This window comes from Gymnoscopelus microlampas (assembly GCF_963454915.1).
Source record: "Gymnoscopelus microlampas genome assembly, chromosome: 2".
NCBI classification, from domain to species: Eukaryota; Metazoa; Chordata; class Actinopteri; order Myctophiformes; family Myctophidae; genus Gymnoscopelus; species Gymnoscopelus microlampas.
Genome location: NC_139939.1, coordinates 42,084,831 through 42,104,830, shown reverse-complemented (window position 1 = coordinate 42,104,830; position 20,000 = coordinate 42,084,831). Strand labels below are relative to the sequence as shown.

Here is a 20,000-nt window from a genome sequence, read left to right as displayed (position 1 = left end):
CACATATGCAAGCAGAATGCATAGATGAGAGCTTCGTCAATCAGAGGGCTAAATAAATATTGCAATCATTTCCACACTAAGTAGGTTATACACTCGACACTGCGTCTTTTTTTTCCCACAGCCTTAGTGCATCTTATAACAGGGTCTGCAGTTGTTGTGTTTTTTCCCCTATAGGTCCACCTTTTTTTCGCGAGATAAAAATAGATTCTTCTCTCTATTTCTATTTTTAGAAAATAGAAACATTTGAGATTGTTTAATGATTAATTAAATTTGATGTGCCACATCCGCACTAATGTTTGAAGTGGTATAAACGGCCGATATTCCGCCGTTTCTCTCTCTCTCTCTGGCACCACCAGCACCAGCACCACCACGCTCTTGGGTTACACGCAGAACGCCAACGAAGGGGCTTCCCCGGCCGCGGAGCTGGGTGACATTTGTTGATATTTTTGGGGTGATGATGATGGACGGTGCGGGTATCGATGTTCAACCCTCAACCAAGGCGGCGGCGGTCACTGATTTTTGGGCGTGAGCGCGCGTTTGGAGACGGGAAAGGAAAGAAAAGAGAAGAAAAAAACACACCGGTCCTTCAAAATCTATAATATCTCTGTCTTTCTCTGACCAAAAAAAAACTGAATTGATGGAACCAACAACAACCCCCCCCAAAAAAATCACTGTCCACAATAATGATCATCTATAATCCAAGGTGTTGGTAGGAGGAGAAGATGAAGATGAATCCCGGACGGGTAAGAAGAAGAAGATCCCGAGGAGCATGATGATATAAGCACCACTGGGTGAGGAAGCAACATCATCATCAATTGTTGTGGGTCTGAAAAAACGACGAGGGGCGCGGGTGGGTCGTGTGGATCAGGTGGATCGTGGCACCACTAGCTGCTGATCGCGTCTCCTCCTTCTCCTCCTCTGCCACCAGGCAGGGCGCAACCCAACACAGACCGTGCACCATCCCCGCCCAGAAGAAGCATATCGCCCCCGAGGCTCTCTGATCCCCCCCTTAAAACACGTTAAAAGAAAGCCTCCAAGCCCCGCAGAGCCAGTCCAATTAAATCTCCCCCAAATCTCTCTCCCTCTCTCTCTCTCTCGCCTCTCGTATTATTATTTTCTCCCTCTCTCTCTGTTTCTCTCTCGCCCCTCGAGGGACGTGAACGTGAATGCGCTATCGGTCCGGATTGGAGCTTGTATCGTCTTGGAGATCAGATAATATGAGCCGTGGTGGAAACCAAAAAAAAAGCCCACGGAAGTGAAAGCGCTTCTAGCCTCTGTTTGCAATCAGCTGCATGTCGTTGAGCCACGCAGTGAAACATCTGATCAATTTGACGACGACGCTACCCGAGCGCCGCGCTCAAATCTGTGGCCAAGCCTTGCAGCGCATGACGCCCCCCCCTCTCTCTTTCCCCAACTCCTTCATAAGGAAGAAGAAGATGATGATGATGCTCACGGCGCTCTCTCTCGTGCACGCCATGTGTCACACAAGCACCAACACACAGTCCAACTAGAAAAAGTGCTCCTCAGAGCACAGGTCTCCACCAGGTCAGGTAGGTTATTGTGGGCCAGCAATGTTCGGAATTCGCCAATCAGGATGGAATATGAAAAATCGGATGGATAATAATAATAATAATAATAATAATAATAATAATAATAATAATAATAATAATACATTTTATTTGTAATGCACTTTTCATTCACAAGGAATCTCAGAGTGCCCACATGGTAAAACATCATCAATCATATAAAGTTAAAAAGCAGTCTTGATCGCTTGACGTCTTAATCACTTGACTATTAGAGATAATGTGTACTGATTTGTGATGTTTGGACAATACTTGTGGAAGTAATAAATGGTTTTGCAAAAATCTGGTGGAAGTTTACATAGTGCGAAGTTTCACCGCAATCGGAGCTGCATGATGTGTTCATGATTTTAGGCGTTTTGTTCAAAACAGGCTACTCCTGCAAACTTTAGATGTCAATCTTAGCCAATCAGGATGGAATATGAAAAATCGAACAGATGCGTCTTGATCACATGACTATAGAGATCATGTTTACCGATTTGCGTGAAATGTATTTTACATAAGTAGGCCTCCAGGTGGGCTATGAAAGGCAGATGTGAAAAGTGCAGGGCATAGGTTTTTCCTTGGCCTCTAGGGAGTGTGTATACAAAGTTTTACGCAGATTGGTGCAGTTTTAGGTAAAAACATGAATCTGTTATAGCACCACCATGAGGCTGATTTGAAAATAATAAAGTGGCATTTCTTCCTCTGCCTATAGTGGGAATGTACGTGCAAATCGCACGCTGCGTTCATGATTTGAGGCATTTTGTTCAAAGCGGAGCACTCCTGTAAACTTTGGAAGCCAATCTTAGCCAATCTGGATGGAATATGAAAAATCGGAATGACCCGTTTAGTTTAATGACTATAGAGATACTGTGCATAGATTAGCTTGATTTTTGGACAAAATCTGTAATAGTAATACGCAAGAAATTGTTTTGCAAAAATCAACCTCCTGGTGGCAATATAACAGGCCGATATGAAAAATTTGGGGCAGAGGTTCTGCTCTGGCATCCAGGGAGTGTGCGTGCACAGTTTCGCTGCCATCGGCCCAACGGTGCCGGAGATTAGCTGGTCACAGACACACGGATACACACACGGACGGACGGATGGACAGGGTGCAAAACAGCCGATTTTTGCGGTTTAGTAGCCTATAGGCCGGTACAACGCCACCCGACAAAGCATGAAGCCTTTGCCATACAATTTGCACGGTCATGTTTATTCTGGCAGGGATTCTAATTTCATTTGGATTATTGTGGTTACAACGCGACACGTTGCGGTTTCGGTGACGCACCTAGGGTGTGTCTGCATGCGTGCGTGCGTACGCAAACCACTAAAAAATATGGCAAATCACTAAATTCATCCAGTTTCAGGGAAGATCCTGTGTTATCCCATAAGATATAGAAAGCCACCAAATTAAGTTGAAATAACATCGTATTAACGGCCACTGGCCTTGGTTTTTGAGGAAACGCTGTTTGTTTGAAATCGAGTTAAAAGTAGTTTTTCTCTCCTCTGTTTTTCTTTCCTCCAAACCGTCTGTCTGGCTATAGTGCATTTGACGAGCCTTCGGAGGCAGCGTGCTATTAACTAGCCGATGTTCGGCAAGCTGTTTGTTCAATACAGCTAAACCCATCCAGCTGTCACATGTCCAAAACTAGTGGTGTAAAGTAACTCATTACATTTACTCAAGTACTGTACTTAAGTTAAATTTTGAGGTAGTTTTACTTTAGTTGAGTATTTCCAATTTTCTATACAATTTTCTATACTCATCTTTTATCTCACAAATAAAAGTCAAAAAAAGGGAAGAACAGAACACGTTTGTTCAGGTAATCAGGTATAAGAATGACCCATGTGAAGGGTCTCAGAAATATACCTGACGCTGTCCGTGGTTCTGAAACAACACAAAGCCGCTTTTCAGAGCCTCTGTCGCTGTCCAAAGTGCTGAAACATAACCTGGCCTTTACTGTACATTTCAGCAGTGGTGGAAAAAGTACTCAATTACATTACTTAAGCAAAAGTATCAATACTGCAATATAGAAATAGTAAAAGTCCGGAATTCAAAAAGCGCTTGAGTAAAACTACAAAAGTACTGGCATCAAAATGTACTTAAAGTACCAAAAGTAAAAGTACTCATTATACAGAATGTCCCATTTCAAGTTTTCAAATGTATAAAAATCTGTTGAAAATAGCAGATCTACAAGCTCACAACGCTGTCCATGGTTCTGAAACATGAACTGGCCTTTACTGTACCATTGAAAGCCTTTTCCTGTTGGAAATAATGGATTAAGTATCGTTGGTTTTGGATCACTGGCCTGACTAATTCATTTCTGAAACTCTATGAGAGGACTATTTATTCACTTCAGCTATTTCATTCCTTTTCCTGCCCCCTCCCACCTTATACACCTATACAGAATATTAAAGCATCTACTGTCAACGTCATAGGCCTGCTGCGTGCTCCCCTTTCTCTTCTCATCATCTAGTCTAATTCCCGGAGTTTACAGGCTACTCACGGGTAGCTACGTTATCGATATGATAAAAGCCGGTTCCAGCTGACTCTGTGTGTGTGTGTGTGTGTGTGTGCAAGAGAGAGAGAGAGAGAAAGGGGGGGAGAGAAAGGAGGGGGGGAGAGAGAGAGAGAGCGAGAAAGAGAGTGAGAGAGAGCATAAGTGTCGGGAAGGGGCGCTTTGTGCGATCTTGCGCGATCGCCGGAATCCACGCGCCAGTGAGATGCGAGAGATGACAAGCTACCCCATCACATAATTGAAAAGGAATGACGTAAAAAAGGAAAGGTTGATGGCTAACAGATATCTTACAATCTTAACACAGTAGTGTGTACACGCTGGCATGGCTCTATTCAAGCTTCTGCACGCCCGTGCAGGTATAGGCTCTTTCCCAGAGCACGCAGGTGCGTGCGCGTGTGTGTGCGTGTTACTGAAGAGTCGTGCTCTGGCCCTGATGCGCAGCATTGTCATTCAGGGAACGTTCACACAGGCAACCCCCGCAGGAAGCCCTGGCACCTCCCCCTTCCTCCTTCTCCTCCTCCTCCCCCTCCCCTCCACATCATCACCATCCCTCCCTCCCTCCCTACAGGCAGCTACAGCTGCCTGAGATAGAGAGAAAGGGAAGAGGAGGAAGAATGGACCAGATAACTGATCCAAATTGGTGCCAATTCACTTTAGATTCAATGCAATCTATAAATGCAAGGAACCTCTGTGAGTGAGTGAGTGAGTGAGTGAGTGAGTGAGTGAGTGAGTGAGTGAGTGAGTGAGCGAGCGAGCGAGTGAGTGAGTGAGTCCCCCGCATATCTCGAGAACCGTCCGACCGATCGACTTTAAACTTGGCGTGCCTATCGCAGAGGACCCGAGGGAGTGATGTGCCAAGTGGGGAGTCGTCCGTTTGGCGTTTGTCTGGAATAAATCCACAATTCTCCATAAGCTATCTCTTTGAATATGTCTGTGTCACCCTTTATGCCAATATGTGTATAGTCTGTCTGTGTCTACCTTTATGCCAATATGTGTATAGTCTGTCTGTGTCCCTTTGATACCCATATATGGAGATCCCGGATGTCATCAATATGACATCATAGTCCTGACGTCATAGACTGGCCTCCAAGTATAATGGGTACTCTGACAACATGTACAGCGGGTACTATGACAACGGGTATTGCCTCACCAAGTGGCATGCTTTCCCAACAGACATAGGCCTAGTATAAACTGCAGTTCTCATAATAGCAATACGTTCTATAGCAGGGGTCTTCAACAGGGGGTCCGTGACCCCTAGGGGGCCCTCAGAGTTATGTTTGAAAATACACATTAACATGAATCCAACATACACTGATGATAGTGCTGTCAAACAAGCCTATGAAGCTATCTATGAAATCTATGAAAAGGATTAATCTGCAACACTATATAGTATAATATGTAGTGGGGGGGTCCCTGCTTCATCTCTCTCTCAGCTAGGGGGTCCTTGGGCTGAAAAACGTTGAAGGCCCTTGTTCTATAGGCTCACAATACACCTTCCTAGCTACAAGAGACCTTGTTTATGGCCAACTATTTTCAACCATTTAAACCTTAGGGACCTCTACTCGATTGTTTCGCCTCCTTTCCCCCCCTCTATACACCAACATATCTTCGCAGAAAATAGCTGATCTACAAGCTCACAACTAGAATAGTGATGTAAGGGTTCATGTGGAAAAAGATAAGAGTTCGAAGATGAGCCATTCCTGTATTAACTGAAAAGTGAACTGAGCCCTGAAACTGCAAGTGAAACCGGGGGGTAACGATAGGAAGTTTGGGGGGAGAGAGAGGCTGTGAACAAGGTAGGGCATAATTAGGGTGTAGACTAGAGTGGTATTAGACGTGAAATAGTCTCTAAAGCAAGCCTATCTCTTACACAATCTTCGAATGCTGCATAGACTGTAATTACACTTAATTGTAAAAGTTAAGAAGAGAATGTAATCTGGTCTGGGAATATTCTATTCGACCAATTACAACACAGTATTCATGAAAATGTATTTAAAAATATAATAATATTTAAAAATCTTTTTGAATTTCCATTTCTTGTTAAACAGGCTTAAACTCATTTGTTTTCAGTCTAGGAGTTATTTACGCGGCTGCACAGGCAGCAAAACGGAAGTGGGGGAAAATAGCATCCGCTTAATTTTCTACTTATTTTTTTAGAGCTTCCGAGCGGGTTGGCAGAAGCATTTTAAAACAGTGGGAGACAATGCGTCTGGCATTGAGAGACTAGAGATGAGAGGATATAACTTCATAGTCTTTCCTGTCCTCCATTTATCTGCTACGCAGCCAGAAGCCGAAGGGTGTAGTTGCACTAAGCAGCTCTCAGGTGGGAATGTGTCCATCTTTTATTTATTTATTAACATTTTTAGTCACATGGGGAAAATTCTGTTTTTTCAGCTTCACCTAGCTGATGGCTGCTCAGATGGCTATGATTCAATGGTCTTGAAGGGCGGATCCAAACCCAGCCGCCCGGATTCGTGCGGCGCTTCCTATTTCTTCACCAATCTATGTTACATAGGGCTACTTTAAGTGTCTTTCTGAACACATAGACCGGGGCGAACCCATGACCTTCTGATTACCAGGCAACCTAGTCTCTACCCACTAAGCTACAATAGCTATCTGTGAATGCAAATCAGGGTGTTGCTAAAGAAAACAAAGGCTAAAGGCCAAAGTACTCTTCCCACGTATCTGGGGTCCGCTATGGTCAACAACATGACGCACATTCTGACACCAGCCAAGCGCGCCGGCATGAGTGTAGCTCCGATCGAGTATACAATTTGGAACCAAATGGACCACTCGGAATTTAATTAACTAACTATAAGCACTATAGCTCTGGATAAAGAACAGATTGTAAATGTTAAAGTAATTTTCAGACTTTCTAATTAAGGGAAATTCAAGCTTTATAGTCTAAAGTGAAAGTTATAGAACTACATGAAACATTGAATTTCAATAAACATCACTTAGTAAAGGAAGTCAGAATAGAGTAGTGAACATATTAGATTAGATATTATACACATAGAGCTCTTCACAGGTTCAAAATGACGGACCCAAACCCTACTGGACCACCCGATATTGGTTCCGAGATACGAGTGGAGCCGACATAAAGAAAATGAAAAAGAAAGACGCACCCGGACCGTTGGACGGCACCCATTATTTTATAAACCCGGCAAAACGAAAATGCTGTTCTACCACAGTATAGATGAGATGTCAGCTGTAGCAGCCTACTATAAGAGACATTCACCTCAATGAATAAGTATCTTAATCCATGATCACACATGCCACTTTGATTCCAGGTATAGGTATAGTATAGTATAGTATAGAGGTATAGTTTAATGCACTTTGTGATTCTTGTTTCACACCTACAGCCAGCATGTTGTGTATAAGCTTGTCTGACACCTAGTTGATGAGTTGAGAGAGCAACTGCACGAAGCCACAGAATGGCTTTAAGTGAGAGGAAAGCATGCAGCCAATACAAAACAACGGTCACAAATAAATAAATAAATAAATAACACAAATAAATCACAAATAAATAAATAGATCAGTCGATCACAATAGTGTCCCTCCAATAGTGGGGGGACATTCAGGCCCTTCTTGCCCATCCGGCGCCTAAGACACCAGCTCATGTCCGTGCCAAAATCTGCATAGCTACTGTACATGGACAGGCAAAAGGGATAGTTCACCCAAAAAATGACTTATTTTCTATCAATTACACACCCCATGGAGCATTGAATTCATGGAGATCTTTTTGTTTTTTGCCGCATTCCTAAGCCAATAATTTGATGACCGGCAGGAGACTCAAACGAGTCTCCATTGAGTCTCCCCGGTCATCAAATGATTGGCTTAGGAATGCGACAAAAAACAAAAAAAACTCCATGAATTCAAGTCTCCATGGGGTGAGTAATCGATAGAAAAAGAGTCATTTTGGGGGTGAACTATCCCTTTAATATTCTAAAAGTCCTACTAGCTAGCCCTATATGTTGTCCTGCTCATAACAAATATTATTATTATTATTAATATTAATAATAATAACAATAATAATAATACAGTATGAAGACGGTCGGTGGTGCAGTGGTGAAGTATCTGCCCACCAACGCAGAGTCCAGCGGTTCGAATCCGCCGTGGTGCATCCAGCTATGTCGAGTATCTATACGAACACAATTGGCCCGTGTTCGGAGGAGGGAAGCCGGGCGGGGAGGGTGATATCTGTCACTGCACGTATTCCTACCGGCTGGGGGCGCCACCTGTCAGCAGGGAGTGTTGGGTGGAGGGGAGGAGTAGTACGAAGGCTCTACGTCCTCCCGGTGGGGGCTCCTCACTGGCAGGTGAGTCAGTGGGATACAACAGTAGTAATAACACACATAAATGTGTGTGGGGAGGAATTCATTGGCGACTAAATTGGGGAGAAAGGGGGTAAAAAGCAAAAACTGTAACTCCTGTGGATGCATGAGCAGGGACGTGGGGTCTATACAGTACAGTAACAGTACCCTATATTTATTGACTGCCCCCCACCCCACCCCCCCAGGACTCTATCCTTGGCCCACATACACCAAATCTCTTTGCTGAAAATAGCATATCAACACTCTCAATGTGACGTATTGAGCTCCCCACATCGGGATGCTAGGGTTCAAGTCGTTAAAGGACAATTATCATTCGAGTCATTGATCAGAACATGGATATGGTTTGGCATGTTTTTCAATTGATGACATATTTGCTGTCAGGATGTTTACACCTTTGAAAGGGCACCTGATGAAAGCACGTCAAACAAAGAACGCCTGGCACTCTTTGTTCAGCGTTACTTATGCAGGGAGGGTTTTTATCATGCTGTTACCACTATACTGCTGCCCTACATGCATAACATTACACACATCCCCTCCCGGGACGGGCCCAGTACAGTCACAGTTGTCTACCTCATGGCAACCGAGCAGCGCTCCTGGAGCAAATGGAGGTTAAGTGCCTTGCTTGAGGGCACCCTGATGGCAGGTGATGATGATAGAGTAGAAGCTCAATATAAAGGGAAGAGAGACATGCACATCCACACCCAAAATTGGGCAGGTGCTACGCGAAAAAAAAACTATAACATGAAAACTGAAAGAGAACACTCGCACACTGTGGTTGTATGAATCTCTTTGTTGAGTGCTGCTGTGACGTTGCGGGCTCTCTCGCCCATCCTCAGATTGAAGTGAACACAAAGAGACACCCATGATATACAAACAACATGATCACACAATGCATTGCAGCTGTTGACATCAGACAAAAGGGACACATGACCAATCAGGTATGATTCAATCTATCAAATGCATTACAAAAGGGGGATTGTGCACTCAACGTCAGTGCATGCCTCATGTCGGATAGATAGACAGATAGATAGATCTGGGGATCAACCTTTGTTGATCCCGCAGGGCATTTCAGTTGCTAGAGGCAGCCCATCAGCTTGATGCAGGGCATATATCACTGCTGTCGGGGCAAAAACCTCTTATCTCCATATTCTAACTTTTATTTTTTTACTAAATTAACGCCCTACTTGATCATACAGCGTCACACAAATATGCCACAAATAAGATAACTAAAACAGTTATGGTAGAATGAAGCTCACTGATGCAAGGGTATAAGGAAACAATATCAACACAGTATCAACAATATACAGGAATATACAACAGGATCAAGTATCTGCACTATACTATCAGTGGAGATAAAAAAAATACTAATAACAGTAGAAAACAGTACCAGTACAGTCCTGTCATGACTTAAAGCAGGGGTTCTCAACCAGTGGTCTGGGGACCACCACTGGTCCTTGAGAGGGTTCCAGGTGGTCCCCAGCTAAATGATGGAGAGTTGGTAACCAACCTTATAGATAGACTATAGATAGATCTTTAATTGGTTTCATTTTACGCTCTCAAGAGTTAAATTATTGTTAAACATCTACATTACTTAATTTATAAGAAGGCTACAAAATTAGAGAATGTAAAGTTTTGGGTCTGAGAGTCTAAATCTCATCAAATGGTGGTCTGTGGCGCAAATGCCGAATAAATAATGGACCTTGAAAAAGGTTGAATACCACTAACGTAAAGGGAAGTTAGAACAGCAATGAATGCAGACAACCCCCAGTGTCAATACAGACACAAAAGACAGACAAATCCAGGACCAAGAGGCCAAAAAAGCCAACCCAAAAGAACAAGAACAAGAGCAATAACAGTATCCAGTAGACAGAAACGGCATCAGTACAGGCTCATACTGAAGTATTATTTCAGAGCTATTAGTCTATGGAGCGAGTGGAGCGATCGCGCACGTCATTGTTTAACCTCATGGCTACCAGCACAAAGGACCAATCAAGTCTATCGTAGTCTATTCTGCCGGGGGAGAAGGGGTTAGCAAGGATAGTTTCCGGCTTCCTCCTCGAGCATAGCATGTCCAGTACAGGGTCGAGTCTGCTTATTTGGGGTTTAAAACAAAAGAAGGCTCATAATAACTTTTGACCTTCTTTTCTAATATTTTCCCTTTTCCCTTTATTATTCTTTCTTTTTAAGGCTTTGACAGATAGAAAGCGTCAGTGATGTTCTCGTCATTGCCCCGCACCACACGGGCCATTTTTAAGGGTCAAAGCATCTCTATCTTTATATCGTCACTGTTGGGTGGAAACCTTTTATGTCCAAAACCATTCCTTTTTTTATTATTATTTTAAAAACATCACATCGCGACGCGTTGAGAGCTTGAAAAGCTGCTTTTTTCACCACTTTTTTTTGTGACACTCTTGTATAATGAACCAAGTTAATTTACAAAAAAACATAAAAAGTTGAAATATAGAGATACAAGGACAGAAACAATATACAGTCTGGCTTGCATCATATAGAACAGGGTGCTTTGGTAAGTTGTTCTCCTCATCCACATTTTTGCTGTTTAAAGCTCTAACGTAACCTGCTAGTACAGTACGTGCAAAGGAAGATGGGACTACCGTAATTTCACAGATATGTGCAGACCTTCATCTACATCATATAAAAAAAAAGACTTGTGTTTCTCAAAAGATAATTTAGAAGGCCCAAACTAGTGAAAACACAAACATACATACATTAGAAGTTTGAACTTGTCAGTGCCGGGATGCCATTATACAGAACACATTGTATTTTGGTTGTCTGTGTCAAAAGCTCAGAAATAGAAGCGAGCTCCTCTGAAAGACAGGCTTTGACACAACTACTTGATGCCTCCAGTTTGACTACAGCCGCTAAAAACAACGGATGCATTTCTTGACACGAGTGTCTGATGCTTTTTGATCTGTCAGAGCTGTTAGACTAGTACGTCTCTAGTATCTATGCTCCCAGCCAGCCAGGGGGATAGGAACTGGTGGCTATACAGGGATTGGTATCTCTCTCTAGTCCATTACTTCCATGCACCAAGTCTACGGGGGAAGTGAACCTCTCATCCTCTGTGCTTTAGTGCCATAATCCATCCCTTGTGCTTACAAAGGACCATGCCTTTTTGGTCGTGGCTCCTGAAACAGCAGTACCCATACCCAATAGGCTCTATGCGCTAGTATGTCACTAGTATGTCACTAGCATGTCGCTAGTATGTCGCTAGTATGTCGCTAGTATATCTCAGGGACTTACCCTTAAGGGGCGGCCATAGCTGAGTGGTTAGTGAGCCCGCCTAGAGATCCAGAGGCCCTGTTGCCCCAGGTTCGATTCCAGGCCAGGCCAGCATATGTGTTGATGAAATGAAATTTGTCCCTGAGCAAGACTCTTAACCCCTAATTGCTCACAGTTTCTCATTGGAAACAAGACCGCAAGGACTTTCATGAAGGACCTGTTGAAAGGAATTATCCTTATCCCTCACTCCAACCCTTGATGCTGAGTGCCAAGCAGGGAGGCTTTTAAAAGCAACATGAAACAATGTGTTTGTGACATGTGACAATGAGACACTTCAGCACAGCACCAACGGCCTCACCTCCTCTTGGAGTTGTGCAGTTGTAGGAATAAAGATCAACAAAGGAAGTTTACTTAGGCCAGTAGAATAGTAAATAATTACAGAATATTGTTGCTGTTGGCAGAAACCTCCAATATTTTAAGTTCTTATGTTTCTCCCTAACAATGAACAGCCTACTTCATCATACTATTACCATAGAAAAATTGAGCTTATAGATTTTTGAATTTGAAAAGTAACAGTTTTTGGACATAATGAGCTTTCCATCCGACGATATAATTAGTATATCAGATGGCCCAAGGGTAAAGTTCCTGCCCACCACTGTGACTGAGACTAGTGCCTCCGGCTTTGCCAGGCATTCCAACAAACACATATTGGCGCTATGTTCACCACAAATTGGCTGTCATTGTGGGAGGCAAGCCCGGACAGGGAGGAGGGCGTCCTTTGTCGCTGATGCACCAACGCCTCTTACAGGTTGGTCAAGGGCATCTGATCTGTCAACAGGGGTGTTAAACTGTGAAGAACAGGGTGTTTCCTCATCCACACAACACTACAGTATGTCCTACTGGTGAAGCTCCTCACTGGCAGGTATAGATAGGCCTGTTACAATTATTACATAATCGCAAAATCACAATTATTTGAGATAATCACAATCATTTTCTGGGCATAATCGTCTTAATCATGTAGAACATTTTTCATTATAAAACAATAGTGGAAATAGCTCAAAACGCCTCACGATGTGACACGTTTTGAGCTTATAGATTATGTAATTATGTAAGTTATTTATTTGTCATAATGTGCCCTGTGCACCTTTTGTTTACGGAGCCGAAAAGCCAAACGGAAATGTAATTTTTATTCATAACGTTCCAATGTTTCAACGACAGAAACGCAATTAAATCGTTAATCGCAACTAATCGTCAAGTAAAATGTCATAATCGTGACAGCCAAAACGGCCAGGTGAAAAGAAGTGGCAGGCGCTACGGAACGGAGGTGGCACGTGGTTTCAATACCATTTCAAAGACCAACAAGTCAGAATACCTACAGTACCATTAAGGCAGGGGTCTTCAACAGGGGGTCCGGGACCCCTCGGGGGTCCTCAGAGCTACTCTAGGGGGTCCACCAAATCTTTGTGTGATTGAATTCTCTTTTTTTTTATATTAACCACTTGAACCCTAGCATCCCGATTCTGAAGAGAACTTAAGCCAACCATTTTCGGCAAAGAGGTTTGGTGTTGGTCTACGAAATCTATGAAAATACAATTTTATACATATGTAGTGGGGGTCCCTGCTTCATCTCTCTTTCAGCTAGGGGGTCCTTTGGCTAAAAAACGTTGAACACCCCTATCTATCCATTTTAAGCCACCATGGATAGAATCCTGCCACTGGCTTATACAGTACAGGCCCAGCACACTTATATATCGTCTCTTTCGGGAGGAAAGGTGTCCAAAAGCTGATTCGAATTCAAAAATAGCAAGAGTAGCAGATCTACAAGCTCAAAAGCTTGGATCTTTCGAGCTTGTGGATCTGCTACTTTTGATGTTTTCGTGTGACGCTGTAGTATGATCAGGTTCATTTAAAAAAAAACACAAAAAGTAAAAATGTGGAGATAAGAGTTTTCGAGCGACGATATACTGTAGGTATGTGTATGTGTATGTGTATGTGTATGTGTATGTGTATGTGTATGTGTATGTGTGTGTGTATAAGTACCGTATGCATCTATACCAGCTACTGCAATACATCCTGGGTGCAGTAGGGTGCGTTGGTGTTCATGACGGAGGAATGAGGAATAGTGTGATATTGTAGAGAGTGTGTGTGTGTGTGTGTGTGTGTGTGTGTGTGTGTGTGTGTGTGTGTGTGTGTGTGTGTGTGTGTGTGTGTGTGTGTGTGTGTGTGTGTGTGTGTGTGTGTGTGTGTGTGTGTGTGTGTGTGTGTGCGCGCGCGCGCGCGCGTGCGTGCGTGCGTGCGTGCGTGTGTACTCGCTAAATACCGCTCTGTTTCAGCTGTCATAAGCAGCTTGGCTGGTGTGGAGGAAAAAGTGCTATTAATATGTACCCTTAGGTGTTCATTAATTGTCTAACACCGTTATATTTGTTTCCCTGTTAATTTGTATTAATTTGTGGATTCAAATAAAGCCTTAAAATGTGTGTGTGTGTGTGTGTGTGTGTGTGTGTGTGTGTGTGTGTGTGTGTGTGTGTGTGTGTGTGTGTGTGTGTGTGTGTGCGGAGCGTGCGCGTGAGTGCGTGGGTGGATGCGTGTGTGAGAAGGGTGGCTCTATATTGGTTTCTGTGTGAGACGACGTGCCTTGCTAAAAGGCCATATGCCAAAAAAGCGTTGGCAGGCAGGCAGCAGGCAGAGGAACAGGCCCATGTAAGTCAACTGAGTGGAGAGGTTGGGAGAGAGGGAATGGGGGGGGGGGGGGGGGTAAAACGAGGACCCACTTAGCCAGGAAGCTGCACTGCAGAGAGACGGAGGGAGGGACGGATGGAAGGAAAGACAGACAGACATGACCCGGTCAGAAGTGGAGCGGGCCTTACTTTAAATAAGAACCAGACACACGGCCCAGTTTCATAAATACATCTCTGTGCAAAGCAAGGTTAATGAAATAACAAGAACTTAGAAGAATTGTTATAAAGAAAAATATTTGACTTTAACTGAAATAAAAATACAAAAAGAAGCAACAACAACAAAAAAACGATGACTGTATTGTTTGTTTACATAGAGAAATTATCCTTAGTTTTAGTCTTTGTCAACATATATATATTTCTTGCTTAAGCCTAATGTTTTGGGTGGATATGATATCTTATTTTTCTAAGTTTTTAGCCAGTTTTAAGGCTTGTTGTCAAAAGATCTTCCAAAAATACATGAGATTAAAGGAGAGTTCCAGTCATTTTAGGTGTTTGCTTTGAAGTGTCGCTAATCAGTCACCAACATACCAGGGGCAGTTGACTTTTTTCATAGAAGCCCCTGTTGTCCGTGGAGACCCCTTCCACTGGCATAATGGAGTAATGCGGATAAACAAAAATCGCCTATTTTAGCAGCTCCAAAGTTCGTTTTTTTTACACTAATCCTCATTATGCAGTGTACTGACACTCAAACATGCACTGAATGTCCCTTATGAGCTGCCGTTCATGCAGAAAGACGTGAAGCTAGTCCTCGGTGTTGCCAGATTCTGTGAGAGAAACAAGCAAACAGCTCCATGTCGTTCTGCATGAACGGCAGCTCATAAGGGACATTCAGTGCATGTTTGAGTGTCAGTACAGTACACTGCCTAATGACAATTAGTGGAAAGAATTATGCCAGTGGAAGGGGTCTCCACAATGGACAACAGGGGCTTCTATGAAAAAAGTCAACTGCCCCTGGTATGTTGGTGAGTGATAAGTGACACATCAAAGCAAACACCTAAAATGACTGGAACTCTCCTTTAAGTAGTGAAAAAGTGCAAGATATACAATCCTGGTCTTGATACGTGGGTAAACTGTGAATATTATAATTCTGTGTTTCTCTGTGTGTGTGTGTGTGTGTGTGTGTGTGTGTGTGTGTGTGTGTGTGTGTGTGTGTGTGTGTGTGTGTGTGTGTGTGTGTGTGCGTGCGTGCGTGCGTGCGTGCGTGCGTGCGTGCGTGCGATTGTAGCGATCTGAGCTTGTAGATCAGCTTCTTTGCGGGGCGTAACATCGCCGCACAAATAAGCATAAAATAGGGGGAAACTCTTAACTCCAACCTCTAAACCTAACCTCTGAATGTCTAATTCTAACCCTAACATAACCTGATTTCCCCCCCTAATTGTAATCCTAAAGGTATAGGGTAAAAGTGATATTTTCTGGTTAAATCAAAAGGTTTTTTGTTAAAAGGTTAAAGCACTATATTGTGATAGTAATCATTGCTTGTTCAGTAACATGGATCTCCCTGTCTCTCCAGCACTTTAATAAACAGAAAATTCATTTTCAAGCGGGTTGCAAAATGTCAGCCAATCAGGAGAGAGTACCCATTTATCAGCTTCATTTTTTATAGTGTTCCAGTTCGATTTTTGTCTGCTCAATTCTTTGTGTCATCACTTCCAATTTCACTTGTTTAATCTGTATCTGGGGGCACGGTGGCGCCTGCTGTAACTTCTCTGTCGAGCTTGGGCGGCCAATCACGGTCCTGGATTCACTGTTTCACTGACAAAATCCCGACCAGTTAAATCTTTCCCCCAACTCCCGCACCCCGCCCCCGTCTGCCAAAAGCCAATCCAAGGTGCCTGCCACCCCACAGACTGCCAATCCACGTTCCTAGATGCGGAAGAAGGACAAGCAGGCAACGGCAAGGATTAAATAAAAAATAAAGTGTGATTTGATTGATTTTGACACTTTGTCAGCTCGTTCTTTTGTCATTCTATGTCATGATCTAGTAATTATAGTACTTTTTTTTTTACATGACCCGTACGTCCATTTGGAAATCATTCGTTGCAACGAGGAAATCTTCATTACAATCTTTTCTAATTTGATTAGCTCACTGCCTTTTTTCTTTTCATTGTCCAGCTCCTGCACCGGACCTGCCAAACTACACGGACTGTGGGCCTGCTTTCTTTAATATACAATTTTATTGACTGACCTGATCTGATCATCATAACGTATAACGTTACAGCCAATCGCTTTGATTATGTTGTTGGACTGCCCTTATCATCGCATCTTAGTCTGAGGAAAACACCGGTTGAAACATCACCCCTGCAATTGGAAAGTAATAAAACGTGCAGACCCAAGTGCTCCAGTATTTTATTTATTGTGGGTAATCTATTTGAGAACGGCGAAGCCAAAGCATGCACAAGCTTAGCCCTGAAACATGACTATCATATCATGACAGCTATGAGTGAACTTCAACGTGGTGTTTGCACTTTCTCCCCTTTTTTTTCATTCAACATTTTTATCCCACGATTTTTGTAACCCATTTTTTCACCCAGTGCCAATTGCCTATGTAATCCTGGCCACTACTCTCCCTCTGCCAGCCTGAGGAGAGCCCAGAACTGAGCTCATGCCTCCTTCAATGCATGAGGAGTGAGCAGGCTGATTCTTATCACCTGACAGCGGGGAGTTTCCCCGGTAGGACGTAGCTCGTGGAAGGATCACGTTATTCCAACCAGTTCCTTTCCCCTTCATCAGGCGCCCCGGCTGACCAGGGGGAGGCAGTATAGAGACCAGGATTACTGCATGTTTTTGAGGGTACCTACCCTAGGGGACACGGGGAGAACATGCAAACTCCACACAGAAAGGCCCTTTCGCCAACCCCACCTAGGGTATGGGCAATGATGACACGGAGGAGAGAACACGCCCCCAATGCCCACAGCATCCCCGGCGGGAATCGAACCCAGGACCTTCTAGCTGTGAGGCAGTCATACTATTATGTCCCTATCGGAGCCGACTCAAATGGTGCTGAGTCGGCTCACTCGGCTGAAGCGGACTTCGCAGCGCTCTTCAAGGCGACTCACTCGGCTGAAGCGGACTTCGCAGCACTCTTCAATGAAAAAGTTTGAGAACCACTGCTTTAGACGGCACGCCTTTGTCGCTTTAACTGTGTAAAGTAACTAAGTACATATACTCAAGAACTACACTTAAGTACAATTTTGAGGAGAGAGAGAGAGAGAGGGGGGGGATAAAGTAAGACAGAGGTAATCAAAGAGAAAGAAGCAGTGGAGAGAGAAAGAGAGAGAGAAAAAGGGGCTGGTCACGTTCTTCACACAAATTGAGAGAGACAGAGACAGAGGAAGATATATTTGATCAACCTCTGCCAAAAGTAATGAGAAAAGTTTAAAAGAAAACATAAAAAGCGCTCGTTCCTAAATCACCGATAGATTTAAAACCTCTTGAGACTAATGCAAGATCCAATACCTTTTGGGAGAGCAACCAAGATGCTTATTTCAGGCAGCTTGCCATAACCTGAGGGACAGCCAAACCAAGAGGCAAGTGAGGTACACCAACCACCATATGTCACTATCGCCTAGATCAGTGGTTCTCAATTTTTTCATGTCAAGGACCCCCAAGTGGATAATGTATTTGGCCGCGGACCCCCATCTCAAACTATTGTTCCAGGGACCTCCAGAAGCTAAGGTTTGAGTTAAAAATGTTCGCATTAAAATATATATTCAAAGATTTGCACAAATCGTCAAGATGAAATAAAAAAATCACACCTGTGTGAAGGTAGCGGCGCCTTTGATATATTTTGTCATAGATATGTGTTTCTACTAGAGAAACAATATTAAATCTCTGTACATTTATTTCAAGGCTTCCAGTGGCACTAAATAGTGCCATTGGAAGCGAATCACCAAATGCATTCCAAGGTAAGTGGCAAAAACTGATCTGTCATAGCTGATAGAGTGGGTACCTAAAAAATAAACTTTGTGTGTGCGTGTGTATAAATGTGGTACCAGAAAGATATGTATGTGTTATGAAATAATCTATACAATTTATAAGCCGTACCCAGAGTGTTTATGTTCCGGACTTTTACAGTTTATATAAACCATCTAATTTTGTATTCATGATATAATATTGATGTCATGAATAGTTCCCTTGCCTGACCAATCAGAACGTTGACGGGCCTGACCAATCAGAACGTTGACGGAAAAGCCAGGTATAGAGCAGGACCATCGCCGTTAAAAATACACAGGTATAGAGGGCTAATATCCGCTCTATACCTAAAGGTATAGAGCGTTAAATTGTTAAATTGAGGACGTTGACGGACCTGACCAATCAGAACGTTGACGGACCTGACCAATCAGAACCTTGGCGAGCCTGACCAATCAGAACGTTGACGGACCTGACCAATCAGAACCTTGGCGAGCCTGACCAATCAGAACGTTGACGGACCTGACCAATCAGAACCTTGGCAAGCCTGACCAATCAGAACGTTGACGGACCTGACCAATCAGAACCTTGGCGAGCCTGACCAATCAGAACGTTGACGGACCTGACCAATCAGAACCTTGGCGAGCCTGACCAATCAGAACGTTGACGGACCTGACCAATCAGAACCTTGGCGAGCCTGACCAATCAGAACGTTGACGGACCTGACCAATCAGAACCTTGGCGAGCCTGACCAATCAGAACGTTGACGGACCTGACCAATCAGAACCTTGGCGAGCCTGACCAATCAGAACGTTGACGCAAAAGCCAGGTATAGAGGGCTAAAAAAGCAGATCTACAAGCAGATCTACAAGCTCATATAGCGCGGCATTTGGTGCCGTGCTATGAGCTTGCACTGTATATCCGCTGTTTTTGAATAGCCAAAGTATACAATAATGGTTAAAGGGGTTAAAATGATTGACGCTACGTATATTAATTCATTTTGCTGGGGACCCCCCTGGGTAACCCCCCCTACCAAACCGCGCTGCGAGGCGTAGTGAGCTTGTAGATCTGCTATTCTCGGCAAAATGTTCCCCTCAGAATAGGGAGGAATGCTATGGTTCAAGTGGTTAATGTAAAAAAAAGGGAAAAAAAGAAGAAAAGTTTCTATCACACAAAGATTTGCAGACCCCCCCCTGTAGTAACTCTGAGGACCCTCTAGGGGTCCCTGGACCCCCTGTTGAAGATCCCTGGTGTACAGTGTGTGTGTATATATATATATATTATATACACAGAGGATCTCAGTGGATCTCATGTAGTTACATTATTGAACTTGCAGGCTATTCATAGTATTCTCGTGACGTAGATTTGGCGCAATGCCACGTCTCATTGGCCATACTTGGTCGTTTATAGATAATCACCTGCAATTTGATCACAGTCATCCATTGTTCGCCACCAAGATGTCTGCAACCCAATACTATGAATAGACGGTTGACAATAACAACAACAACAACAGTGAACAGTCCATCACATACAGCAGTGGTTCTCAACCAGTGGTCCGGGGACCACCAGTGGTCCTTGAGGGGGGTCCAGGTGGTCCCCAGCTAAATGATGGAGAGTTGGTAACCAAATGGACCCTTATAGATCTTTAACTCTTGAGAGTGTAAAATGAAACCAAATGGACCCCTTGTGGGTCCATTTGGT

The 20,000-nt window shown here is 43.6% G+C and overlaps 1 protein-coding gene across 1 annotated transcript in view; it reads right to left on the bottom strand.

Moving 5' to 3' along the window:
- The window catches only part of cacna1ab (calcium channel, voltage-dependent, P/Q type, alpha 1A subunit, b), a gene marked incomplete at its 3' end in the record, with an annotated part of 238,846 nt that overhangs the window by 166,087 nt on the left and 52,759 nt on the right, over window positions 1-20,000 (bottom strand). The window lies entirely within an intron of this gene.